This window comes from Anser anser (assembly GCF_964211835.1).
Source record: "Anser anser genome assembly, chromosome: 2".
Classification (NCBI taxonomy): Eukaryota; Metazoa; Chordata; class Aves; order Anseriformes; family Anatidae; genus Anser; species Anser anser.
In genome coordinates, this window is record NC_139721.1 from 40,065,310 (window position 1) to 40,079,220 (window position 13,911).

Below are 13,911 nucleotides of genomic sequence, written 5' to 3' on the forward strand. Positions count from 1 at the left end.
GCAGTTGGCCTTCTGGGCTGCAAGCACACACTGCTGGCTCGTGTCGAGCTTTTCATCCACCAGATCCCCCAAGTCCTTCTCTGCAGGGCTGCTTCTCAGTGAGTTCTTCTCCCAGTCTGTGCTCATATCTGGGATTGCCCCAACCCAGGTGTAGCACCTTGCACTTGCACTTGAACATCATGCGGTTCATATGGGCCCAGTTTTGTAAAAATATTCTGTATGCATTGAAGTGAACTCTGTTTTCAAACAACAACAAAAAATCAAACAGTTCATGCTGCAGTTGCTTTTATTTAGGCAAATTTATTGAAATTGAAGGAAAGAAAAAAGAATTATACAATGATCAAACAAAAATGAACCACTTCTATGCTCAAATATTTCAGTGAACCCCATTCTTTCTTATTATTAATGGTTACCACGTTGACGAAATTTTCTGTGTTGACTGTTTGACCTGGCTTGGGAATGAACACTAAATTTAAAAAACTCAGCAGTTTCCCAGAACAAGAAAACTATTATCTGTTCTTCTGTCTTAATAAAATATTGTAGTAAACCCAATAGGCTAGCATGGGTCATATGGTATTTTGAAAAGGTTCCATGTTCAGATGTTCCAGATAGGCTTATATCCTTTTCTGGCATTGCTTACACCAAGTGTTTCACAACTCAGTCACAGCACTGCTCTTGATGCATGCTGAAAGGACCCTCGTGCCAGCTTGCAAAGGCAGGAGAAGGCAGGTGAAAGAATCAGTGTTGGCTGCCCCAAAATCACCGCTTACAGCAAGGGCCATGCCAGCCTCCTTAAGACACTGTTTTAAGATGCCCAGACTGAACAGTTGTTACTCAGATTAAAATTAAGGTTGCTTTGCTAAAGAAAGCAGGCATAAACTCAGTGTGATTCAGTCACTTGCTCTGATCTGAAGCTCGGTAGAAAGCACTGCCTGGACCAGCAACAACTGCTGCATCAGCAACGCAGACAATCCATTACAAGCCCAAACAGCCCAGTGGTTAAAAAGCCAGTGCCAATATTTTTTGAATATCTCTGGAGTTTATCACAATTCTAATGTGAAAAATTGGGATGAAATTCCTGGAACAACCAACTTTCCTTCCTCCAGTGAATCTGCAGCTATTCTGCACAGCTCTTCTCCAGCATATTCATGCATCTGGAAGAGGGATGGGGGAAAGTAGAAAGTGCCCTTGTATGGAAAAAGCTTGAAAGCAACAAAAAGTGAACTTAACTTTGATGTATCCCAAAAAGGTTTAATAAGTGTTTGTCTGTTGGGTGAAATATATTGATGCTTTATTTATTTATTTATTTATTTGTTTGTTTGTTTGTTTGTTTGTTTATTTATTCATCCTTCATAATAATAATAACATAATTTTGTTAGTGATTTTTGTATCTTTAGCTTGGACAAACTTAATCAAAATCATTTCTGTTATATTTCTGAATGCCTATTTGTTCAGGAGGATCAGGGTAGTTGCTCATGCAATTAGGTTTCCATGTAAAACTATCTGCTATGATTCCCGAGAGCTTTATTATATGTGAAAGATTAAATGTAGTTTTCCCAAGTCTATGCAGGTTTTCCAAGTCTTATAGGAAACACTCCTACTGTTCAATAGTGCAGAATGCAGTTTAAGTGTAAGGTCAGCATTAGGCAAGAGGGAAATACGAGCTGTTTTATACTTGAACACAAACCACAGGCTTTCGAAAATACTGGTAAAGTTTCAGTACTGTGAGAAAAATTATGATACATTTTTACTGCTCTGAAAAGCCTGATAAAGACTGGAATATAGTCATAGATATTTAAACAAAGTTTCTATTACACTGCCTCCTGACATTTTGTCAAATCAGATGGGTTCAGGCAACGTAATATTATCAACTTCAGTCCCACGTTAAAACCCTTGAAAGGATCTGAATGTATCTGCAGGAGCGCATGGATTTGTTTTGCTAATTTTGCTATTTTTTTTGCTAACTTGTCAATACCTACAGTGTAAACTGAAGACACAATGATGCTGCAAAGTAGCATATTTTGAAAACAAGTAGCACCTTACCTTACTTGCAGCCTGTTTTGCTCATCATTAGCTGCCTTTCTCAGAGGTGACTGTGAAGGGCTGGTGGCTTTGTGTTGTCCTCATCAAAGCTGCTGCTTTGCAGTCTCTTGTAGCCTCCTGTGCCCTGTTTTCAGGGAGAAGAGCAGGTGGAGAAGCCATCACGAAAACAGTGGTTAAGATTAGGATATGATACACCAGCTTGTTTAGTATTTGTTAATACATTGTTAATGCAATGTTTATTATATATACATATACTTGGAAAGTGATCACTGGGAAAAAGATGAGGGAAGTGACTTGGGGGAACCAAAGGGCTGAGGAGGAATTCTGACCTCAGTTATTCAGATGAATGATGGCAAGTGAATTACAGTGTTAAGCAACGTAAAATCATGGCTGTTGAAAAGCATGAACTACCCAGACATTAGAGCATTCTCAATTAACCTTATCAGCCCAGCAAAGAGGCCAGGTTCTCACTGCAGCTCCATTAAGGCTCTGCTGACTGCAGTCAATAAAAGACAGGATATGCCACAGAGATAAGAATGGGGTGATAAAGGCTGCAGATGTTATAATGCCGTAACCAAGTGTGCAGCCCTGTCTCTAATACAATCAATGGTACTAGGGAGAGGAACAGAAAGTTCAGAAAAGAGTGTTGGAACCAGCAGCCTGTGAGGTGGAATTCACAGCAGCAGAAAGACAAAGAAATCAGGAATTTAAAAAGATTTTCAAATGATTATAAGGTCTGACAACCTAAAAACCTGACTGAAATACCCAGAAAAAAATCATGCATAGGCTAATCTTTATTGGATCAGGAGGAGATATAATGATGAGGGACACCCACCCCACCTGCACTTGCTGAGAATTTCTTAAATCTTACATTGAAACTGCTGCTGCTGGATAGTGGTTGATAGTACTGCACAGCATCTCTAGCATAACAATTCCCACATTTCTATATCAGCTGAAAATTAAAGAGGAAGGAATGGGATAGAGTCAGTAATGCAGCTGTTCGTAGCTTTACCACCTAAACCTCTCCAAAATTATTTTTAAGAGCTCCCTTGAATTTCAATGGAAAGTTACTGTGCACATGCTTTCTTTGTGCCTGTTCAGCCATAAATCAAAAAAGAGTCTTTCCGTCAAAAGACCAGCATGAGACCAACCTCTGAACGCTAACCTCAGAAAAGTGGTCTTGTGCTGCTACAAAATTAGACAGTTCTGTGTCTCTGTTCTGAATAAACTGTTAACCCTCACCATTTTCCCAGCACTAATAGAAATAATTATTGCTATTTACCATTGTTGCTCAGTCTTCTGAAAGTATGTGGTTAGGTGGTGTCCTACCTTGAGAAGCTTTTGCACAGATTGCATATGCACAATTAAAATTAAAGTGGCACAAATACATTGTAGTTAATAAGCCATAAAGATCTGCTTGAAATAGGACTTTTAAGATGTGATTTGAACACAATGATAGAAAGCACCTGATGTGTGAAAAGTCCTAGATTCCAGAAATAAAAAAGAAAAAGAAATGATAAAAATAATGATAACGCACTGGAAAGGGAAGCACTGATGTATTTGCTCTCTATATGTACTTTAAAAGCTAAATTGTCTAATTATACATCCAGTGGAATCAAAACCCAAACTTTATCTATTTCTAATTAATTGCTTTTTCACGGTCCAACGAGACTTTTGACACCGTGTATTTGGTGCAAGATTTGGAAAGTGCTGACATTCACAAAGTTATCTATTGTCTAAACCAGCCTGGGTTTGAACCCATGCTCCGGGGTCTGAAGAAGAGCTGTGTTTGGCTGAGTGCCCTCTGATAGGGAACTGCTGCTGCTGAGCAGAGCTGTCAGCTCCTTCGTTTTAAAATGCCAGGGGGAGCCTGGCTCGATTTTGAAATTAGACACCTTGCTGTCTAATTCAAGAGCACGTTTGGAGCTATAAGTCCAGAGGTAGCATCACTTGCATCAAAAAATTAATCCAAACCCAGGTAGAATTAAAGAAACATCTCTCTGTGTTTCCTCTGAGCTAGCTGAGTTTTCTCGCTGCTCAGTGAGCTGCTGGTCCTGAATCCCACTGGTGGCACCCAGCACTCCTCATGCCCTGCAGGGAGAGCCACAAAGTCTTACTGAATAGTGAATAAGACTTCGTAAATAAGACTTTGTGGCAGCAGACTCCTATTTGGGAGGCAGGGGACACAGGGCTTTGCAACACCCTCTTGGAGGCACAGCTATACTGCCCCTTCCAACAGACCTGGGGAAAACCTGAGCAGAGCCTGGCACTCGAGAACCCTCTTAATAAACAATAACAGAAGCAGAGCAGAAAAATCAACATAGCATTGCATGCATTTTTTTTACCAAACTGGGCTATGAAGATCATATGGTCCATAAACAGACTGATGGTGCAGAACAAAATGTGAAGATCATGTGGTCTGGCATTCAGGGCGATGCACGTCAGAAAACAAAACAAAACAAAACAACTCTCTGAGTTCTGCATAAAGACCAGAACTTCTGTTTGGATAGAGGAGAATAGATCCAGTCTTGATTTAAGGACTTAATGTCTCCACACTCAGGGGCAAACTGTTCCAGTGAGTAATTATCCACCCTTGCTGCTAGGAATGTGCTATTTCTGGTTTGATTTTGTTTAGCTTCTGCTTCTATTTCATCTGCTTTCCTTCTTCTTTTTTTTCCCCCCTTTCTTCTGTTTTCTTCTCTCTTTGAGAAATTTAAGAGCCAGCCACAGTCACTAATCTTTTTCGCTATGTTGGCACTATTAGACTGTGACTGAATTACTGCTTAGCCGAATTAAGGCTGAGCACCTCGGATTTTGGTATCTAAGTCAGACTTCCCAAAGCACAGATTATTCTTGTTGCTCTTTCTAAAGCTCATTCTATTCTGTAGGGGCGTTTTATTAATCTATTAACCCAAGGATCCCACTTATTGGGATGAAGAGTTTCTTTTTACCCTATGTTGAGTTTGGTGGATTGGGGCCACCTCTTACAGGGAGGGAAGGGGTGGAAGTTTGTTCAGAGAGAAATTTGGCAGAGAGCTGCTGCTTCTTCTAGAAAGGGGTTTGGGGACAGCATCCTGTTGGCACGGCAAGGCAATTTATTGCCTGTGGGGTCTGGGAGCTGACAAAACTGTGCTGTGGGATCTGCTGCCTGTGAAAGCCTGGGGAAGGAGACTGGGACACCAGGGCACATTTTGGCCGTGTGAGCTCTACGGATGAGGTGTATGTGGTGCTGGACCCTGGGAGTGCCTCTAGCTGGCCCAGGCCACCAGGCTCTCCTGGAGGACCAGGCTGTACCTGGAAGGGAGCCTCCTCCTCAGAAACATTTCATATTAATGATCCTACGTTATCCCTTACTTGCTCTCTCATTTCCCCAGTTCCGTTCTGCCCAAATACGCCCATGCAAGGCATGGTTGTCATTCCTCTGACTGCTGCAGCTATCCTCTCCTTGGACCTGCAAGCCAAACTCGCTGCACAGCTGCTGGAGAAAGCTAGCTTCCCACTGGACAAATGTCTCTGAACTTTGTCAACTCTATTGCACTGTGAATTTCAGTGTTGCAAAACTCCTATCTGACGTGCAGTGATAAGGTATGTGAATGCCTCATGTTTTTTAAGAAAAAAAGGGATAAAGTTATAAGTACTTACCAGTTACTACCTTTAACTGCTCTCTGTCTTTTATGAATAGAGTCCTTTATGCACATTACCTCTGTTTTCTTAAACAAAATAATTCAAATTTTTTCAACAGATATTTTCTTCACGTGTATTTCAACCTACTGCTTATCTAAAAGAGAATTAAAGAAATGAGACGTGCTGTCACTTATCCTCAGGTATGAGGGTAATGGGTTACCTAAGTCACCTGTTATTACTTCTATTCCAGGATTGGATGAATCACATTTTTATAAACATAAGAAAATATATCCAAGAGATTTCCAGATAGCCTTTGGGGTCATTAGGACTAAGTAGCTGGTCGCATTAGTAGTTTCACTGTGTTATCTGCATCTTTAGGCTTTGAATCATCTCTCAGTTTGGCTGTATGTGCCTAAGCCAATTTTGAAAAAGGAAATTAGGTTCCTAATTTTGAAAGCTGAATGACATCAGAGTGAATTAGGCTCTAAAATCTGGCTTGGCTCTGTTCTTTATTTATGCCATGACTGCAAGGCAATCAAAGGCAGCCTTGCCTCTGCAAGAAGTTGCAACTTCTTTTACACTGGAGAAGTTCTCCTAAATATGCAATATATCCAGCCATGAAATTTAGTAATGTATTTATGTGCTGTTATAACTAATATAGGCATTCTTAATTAAGAAGTCACAATGTCTTATTAGGTCCCTTCTCACAAAGTGGCATGCAGCTCTGTTAAAAGGAAATCGTCAGGCAAAGCTCTAGTGAGTGCTTTAGAAATACTGTAATGGCTGCACTGCAATTAATGAAGTGTTAGAGATAATCCATTGCCATCTGTCTTTATTTTGCTAAGCCACTCAAGTAGAGACCATATTCGAGGGAAGAAAAGAAAATCCAGGGCTAGAAGAATACTGAAAATGAGTATTCAGCAACATTTGTTCCCCTTCTGACCAGCTGTTCAGCGCGATCGTGTTCGTACCACCTTTTATTCGCCATTCACGGTCATTCTCACAAACAGGGTTACTCCTCAGACAAATACCTAATTGTGAAGAAACAAGTTCCTATTCTCCTATTCACCGTGCTTTTGCCTCCCAGGCAGGGGCCCAAATCGGACCGTATGACTTCCCTGGTGGACGGTGCGCTCGCAGCGACCTGTGAGCAGATCGGAGGTGAGGCTTGCACAAAGGGCTCTGGTGCAGGAGTCCCTGGGACTTGCTGTGCCTGATCCTCGAGTGAAAGAGAGAATAATGGCAGAAGGGACTGAGACTGGCAGGCAGACGGCTCACTAAACCAGCCAGCTGTAGGGTTTCCTCAGCTCGCAGAGGGGCTGCAGCCTGTGAGCGTGTAAAGGCTGGTCTGAAGGTGGGAAGCTGTTCCCGTTGTCTTGTTTTTTACCAGTGAAATGCAATGAGGGCAGCAAGACATATCTGTACATATATCCGTACTGCATGGGGTTATAGATGGAGTTCCCCTGTATCTGGGCATCTCAGAAGTCTTAGTTACTTTTTTTTTCTTTTTTTTTTTTTTTTTTTTTTTCCCAGTTCTGCTTTCTATCCTTCACAGAGAGGGGAATCACCTCTGTGTTCTACTTACCCAGCTTGTGTTCATCAAATGCAGGTATAATTCAATCATAAGTATACTCAAACCACTCTGATGTGATCCAGGACCTTTTTTTTTTTTTTCAAAAGATTCCTTAGTCTTTAGTTTCTGGGAAAATGACCTACAGAGTCCTACTAATCCAAACAGAAGATACAGGCTAATATTCGATAAGTCTGCAGCTGTTTTCAAAACAATGATTTTTATGACAAAGATGCCAGAAACTGTGGTAAAAGCAGAAAATGGGTGGTGAGCATCTAAAAAAGTGTGGAAAACACTGACCTTTATGAGTATTTACTCCACTCTGTACAATTGTCTAAATGTAACACTGACAGTTTTATTACCTAGTGTATTGTAATAAACCAAAATTCAATATTCTTGTTTCACTACAACTATTATTTTGGAGCATCTTGAAACATGATGCTCTTCATGTCCAGAAACATAAAATACAGCAATTCAAGATACACCACACTGTTTGCCAAATAGATTTTGACAAAGGTGCTTCATCAATATTTTACTGAGAATGAAAAATGAACATCCCCATTTTATATATTCTCTCAGGAGCCTACCAGCCTCTCACTATGCTCCAAGGGAAAACTCAGTGCTTCTGAAATGATAAAGTCTTTCATGCAACCTTTCAAGAAGGCTTCAATGCCACATGTCCATAATTTTTAATTTATTTTTTTTAACAGGAACTTTTCCACGAACTCATATCTGGCATATTTTTGAGTAGTAATCACAGCAAAGCAGCACCTTGGCTGCATACCTATTCATTCCTGCAGAGATTTGCATTTTGATTTTACCTGTATGCGTAATGAATTTTGACAGCTCAGCCTGTCAGTAAAAATAAAGGCTGTTTTCAAAGAATAGGTCTGCTGATGCACTACCCAGCTGAACATGCTACAAAAGTCTAACAGTTTCATTAGGGAGAGGAAGGTTTTGAATCTGTTTATCCCCATTTCTTAACTCTGGTTTATTATAATGTTTTGTAGGGTGAAGTAATTCCACGTGCTGAACAAACTCTGAGGAATGAAGTCCACCCTTAACTTGTTGATGGTAAAATGTTCCCACCTTTACAATTCATAAGCTTTTTCTCCATGGTTAGTTCCTTCAGGGGAAATACGTGCATGTGGCAGAGGTGCAGACACATTACCTGTTACAGGCTGTTCCAGAAATGTAATGAAAATGCTCTGAATGGCTCCCTGGAGGCTTCTATCTCCTTTCACTGACAAGTTTGAGGAGAGAAGACATCTAATTTTTTCTTAGAATTGCAGGTATCTAAAGGAGACGGGGTGGAAAACATCCTTGGAAACTGTGAAATGTGCCATTCATTGGAAACCTGGCAAACATGCCTGCCTACAGAGGCAACACCATGGCAGCTGAAGTCCTTCTTTGGAGAGGGTGCCAATGGAGACAGATAACCACTCTTTCTTAGCTGTCACTCAGCCCTTGGCTATCAAGTCATCTACCATGGGCGTCAGCTAACGCCGGTTGTAATATTTGGGTCTCTGTGATGGAAGGAAGTAGTTGGACTGAAACCGTTCCTTTCTGAAGACCAGAAATATCTTTTGACTGGCCTCAATCAAATTTCTGTGAGCGATGTGGATTCTAACGATACCTCTATTATTTGCATAGAAAAAGTGCTATGTGCCATAAACCTCTGGAAAGAGTGAACAAAGCCATGGCTCGTCACTGGTCAAAAGCGGATTTTGGTGCATCATTCTGGAATGGAGCTCTGCCCGCATCCTCTTTATGTGTAGTATTTCTCTTTAAACGTTTTTTCAGAGTCAGCATGTTGGTCACTCCAGCATGGAAAAGAATCCTCATTTGTAAAGTGTAAGTAATATAAAAGCTGCAAGCACACATAAAACATCTTAGATCATGGAGATTTTCTCAGAAGTGACTGCTAATCAGGGAGATGAGCTGACAGACAGGGAGATAGTTAATGTGGTAGTAAGGCCATGACATAAATCTTTTAGAGGAAAGGGAATAGTTGGTTACCCAAAATGAAAGAGAATGTCAGATATTCAGCAAGTTGGATAAAAGCCTAGTTTGCAGTGAACTTGCACATACAGAATATCTACTCACGGAGGACAGTACGAGTAAATCAGAGCATCTGTTTTCCCAGCCTTCATGTTCAGTAGTGTTCTGGTCTATCTTAACTGGTTTGAAGAGGTCAGCAGTTCATTGCATCTGAGCGCATGTTTGTCTCCTTAAATGATCTTTAGGATCATGTTTACTTGTTTATTTCAGATATGTTTATTTCTGTGTACCCAGTGAAAACTGGCTGCTGTGCATTTTGATTCTGTAAGATGCAGAGTACTGCACATCCCTCTATCTGAGGGCACAGTTAAGCCCTTAGAACAGCTGAATTGTGTCTTTGTACAACAGGGGATTTGATAATTGGGCAGATGAAGCATGAAGGAATGAAGCTAGAGAGCTGGTGGCACAAATTCCAGTCTGAATCCAACGAATCACATCATAAGATTTTTTTTTTCTTTAAAACTTCCTACAGCAGGACTGTAATGGAGATAAAGAAAATGTTATTCACTGCTATGGTATCATTCAAGCGTCATTCTTTTAGCAGCATGCTGTACTGCTCGTAAGCAGGCTCAGGGCAGCAGCCAGAGGAGTCTTTAGGCTATCTGCCTTTATAATTGTTTCTGCTGAGCAAAAAACTACAGCCACGCAGTGTCTGCATGACATGTAGCAGGGGTATGTCAAAAACACAGCCTGTTATGCTTGGGGTGCAGTTAGAGATAATCATTGGTTGGCTTATAGTTTTAATCAGCAATGATTAAATGTGTCTCTGCCAGATATGTAGAAAAAACAGCTGTAACATTCATGTCGGTGCTGCATCCAGATTCCATAGTCAGTCATACATGGGAAAAGAGTAGGGAAGTATTTTGAGACAGCGCCAGCACATGGATATTAGGTTATTACTTGAACTGACTACATCAGCAAATGCACAGAAGTATCACTTACCAGACTAGTTTCTCTTGGTAAGTCTCTGATAGTGGATTTCAGTTCACATAAATGGAGTTTCTAGAGCTTCCTAAGGAAAGAAATATTAGGAACAGACATCCCATTTATCATCCTTAGGCCAGTGGGGACACTGAATATTTTAACTAAGTTTTGACAAATTGTGTGCAAGTCGGTGATCTAGGAATGAAGTTCTGGAAACCATTGGCTATACATTTGTAAAAACAAGTAGGAAATTTAATATGTTAGAAGCCAGATGGAAGGAGTATGCCAGCGTCATGCAGAGAGAAACTTATACCAGAGACAGGGAATAAACTGCAGTTATAATTACGGAAAGAAATTTTGGCTGCACTGAAGGATGTTTTGCCATTGATTTTGGAGAGAGTAGGGTTTCATCCAGACTATGTAGGAGTGAACAATGTTAACGGTATGTTAGGATCATATCTCTAAGACAGATGCAGGTATAAACTAAAGGACAGATGCCCCAGAGAGAGCAATAACAGTTAGGAGCCATAAAGTTTCCCTGAAAAATGAAGTTTGTACATGTTTTGGTAAAGGCGTTTTTATGCTCCACAGTGTAATTTGTGAAAATATGTTTCCAAGAAGTGTTTTGCTTCTTCATTGTTTTAGATTTGGTGGGTTCAAGCTGGTTTACATAAAAGGAAGGAAGAGTCCAATACTTAGATAAGTACTTGTTTGCTGTAGGAAAAAAGGATTCAGCAATTGACTTATGCTGAATGTAATTGCACCAAGTGCCGATCCCTGCAAAGAAGTTTCACATCAGCATAAAAGCTGACAGCACTGTGTATGTTGATGCTAGCTTTGTGCAGGGCTGTTATATATCACTGACTCTGTAGAAGACCAGCCAGGCTGCCCCTTCTTTCCAAACATGCCAGCAAGTCCTGAGGACTGTTAGCTGAGTGTTCCCACAACAGACCTCTAAAAAAGAAATTATTTTCCTGGTCTGAGGTATCTGTAGTGCAGTACAAAATGCTTTTCGCAATGCTTCTGTTTTAAAACCTGTAGCAAGCGTTCTCATTTTACTTTTTGTGCAGAGTTATGTCGCATGATGTAAAGCAGCAAGAGGAACTGTGTGGACACAGACCACAGAGGAACTATGTGTGACATTATGAAGTTGACAAACATAAACCGAACTTTGTTTTTAACCATATGAAAAGCACTAAGGGTACATCCTGCTCACTCCAGACCACTGAATGAGTAGCTGGTCCCTGAGCTCCACAGAGGTGCAAGGATAATGACCGTGATACCAGTGCTTGAGTGGCCATCTTCGTCCAGGGCAGCACCTCATGAAGAGTACATTATCTTAAAAGGACTTAATCCATTGCTCTTTTGTCTTCCTGGTGGCTCTATGGGCATGTGCTGTTACACTGCTTTGCATGTGAAGGTGTCCTTACATCCCTTCAGTAATACAGGTACATATCATCCTGAAATGACAACTATCAGCACGGGCTTTACAGTTAAAGGGCAGAGGAATGATAAGTGTTTTGAGAAGCAGGTTGACTCACTGAAGAGCCCTGGAAGAACTTCCCTCTGTAGAGAAGACTTTCGCATTCACTGATTCTGAGCAGATGAAATGACTATCATATAGCATTAATGTAGCCAGACATTTCCCCTACATTAGCTCCCTTAGGTTTATGCAGGACCAAGAGAGCAACCAGAAGAGCTCATGGGGCTCACAGGTCTCAGCAGGACTCCATTAAGCCAGTGAGGTGCCAGTGCAAGACCTCTTAGACCAAAGGGTTCAGACCTTTGTCTCCATCTGCAGTCCTCATGAGTCTCGTGAATGCAGTATCAGCTCCTGTATAGGATCAGGACTTGAAAACGGCCCTCTTCTAAGTGCTGGCATCTCTTGAGACACTTTTTGCAAGTTTGCAAAGCTTTTAACTTCCCATTTCCATGCTGGAAAATGAAAAGGGGAAAAAAATATTTTACATGATATTATGGGGTTTTCAATACATAAATTCAAGGAACGTGGAAAATAAGTGCATGATGAAAGAACAGATGTGGCTCTGCCAGAACCTCAGCCAAGATTCAGTGCAGCTGTGGCTCAACGATGGGAAAAAGGTCAGGCAGTCTCTCTATATCAGCCCTATCAGTCTGGCTGTTCAGAATATCAATTCTGTCCACTGGTGTCAGATTAGACAGTGAGGAGGAGAGGAAAATCAGCTTGCTCCCTGGAATGCACGAAGAGGAATAGTTTTGCTGCCCAGCCTCACATTTTTGAACCATGATTCTGCTGATATCAGCAGCAGAGTGCTGATTCATCTTCTGTTTTGCTGTTGCCTTGGTCCTATGAAAAGATAAAAAAGTCACTACTGTGATAGGCTAAAATAAAAATGAGCTTTAAAGAAACTACCATTTTTGCACTAGGGAATGAAGATCCCTTAAAAGACACAATAAACTGACACACTGATGATATGTTCATGTTACAGGGGATGGTGACGATTTTAACCATTGACTGGGAGTGCTGTGGTTCCGTACACTGGAGTGGGACCTGTTCACACAGGAAAGCCCAGAAAGGCGGGCTTTGTAGGCTTTGACTTCCATCCAAATTTTCAGGTGATATGTGACTCTATTAAAATCAGTGGCGACATTAAGACTGAGCACAGCAGAGTCACAGCTCGAATCTGAATATGGACATGCCACACTTCAGTTGCTGGAGAAGTTTGGAAATGGTTTGAATGAAATTTAAATGAATGTCCCGTAGCTGGTGACATCCTCCCTACAAAGAGCTGACTCAGAGCAATGCTGATGTGGAAGTCACAGCCGCTCTGTGCTGGTAATTCCCATGTTTGGATCAGGAAAATGAGTGCAAATGAGATTCTTGTCCACCCACCATGTGCAATGACCATAAACAGCTTCTGTTTCTCTGTCATGTGAGTTTCAATCGGTTTCATACAAATAATCCAACACACACACTCAGACACACAAATACCTGCAAGCTTTCTGTTACAGTGCCAGACCTCAGTAGAAGGAGGTTGTTAGGCCAGTTACTCAAAGATTTTGGCCCAATTTTTATCTCTTTCCTGACAGAATAATTCCACAGACTTCAAGAGATATGGTTCTCGCTTATCCAAGCAAGGTACCGCATAGGCCTGAAAAGTCCACAGAAGTTAAGCAGGCAATTTTATTTCCAGATGCTTTTCTGACTTCGATGAAAACCTAAGGTTTTAGTCTTATATGTCTAAATATAACTGTAAAGATTTGCTTGCCTTCACAAATGAATAATGTTCTGGGTTAATACCTGTGGGTTTCAACAGCTATTTCTGCATATAAATATATATTTTTGTTTTATCTTTATTTTTTTTTGTTTCAACAGATAGGATCATACAATAAATATAACTGACTGCATTTATTAAAGGTTACAAAAGGGTTGAGTCCATATCCTGTTTTTAAGGCAATTTTTCTTTTTAGCGGTGTATTGGGTTTACATGGCAAAGTTTTGGTATAGCAAAGAGACTGAAGGGGTGGTCTCTGTGAGGAAAGGAGTATGTCTAGTTCCTAATCCCCCTGCCCTTGCTCCAGCTTCACCCCAGTCCCGTCACTGCCTGCTGTGCTGGTGCTTGACTCACCCCAGGGTGATCACGTGCAGCTCACTAAGCCAGCAAAACCCTTTTTTTTTTTTTTTCTTTTCCCCTCCAGTTTAATGAGTT

The 13,911-nt window shown here is 41.0% G+C and overlaps 1 long non-coding RNA gene across 6 annotated transcripts; it reads left to right on the top strand.

The window, feature by feature from the left end:
• Positions 1–3,903: 3,903 nt before the first annotated feature.
• Positions 3,904–13,640, top strand: LOC310894276. Of its 6 annotated transcripts, none has more exons than XR_014579733.1 (8): positions 3,904–4,618; positions 5,418–5,628; positions 5,786–5,867; positions 6,755–6,828; positions 7,201–7,276; positions 8,248–9,091; positions 11,293–11,670; positions 12,691–13,640. It is a non-coding gene; the product is annotated as an uncharacterized lncRNA (long non-coding RNA). The 6 variants fall into 6 exon arrangements; XR_014579734.1 differs by having other exon boundaries at positions 8,248–8,311; positions 8,522–9,091; positions 11,293–13,640; XR_014579735.1 differs by having other exon boundaries at positions 8,248–8,311; positions 8,530–9,091; positions 11,293–13,640.
• The last annotated feature ends 271 nt before the right edge of the window (positions 13,641–13,911 follow it).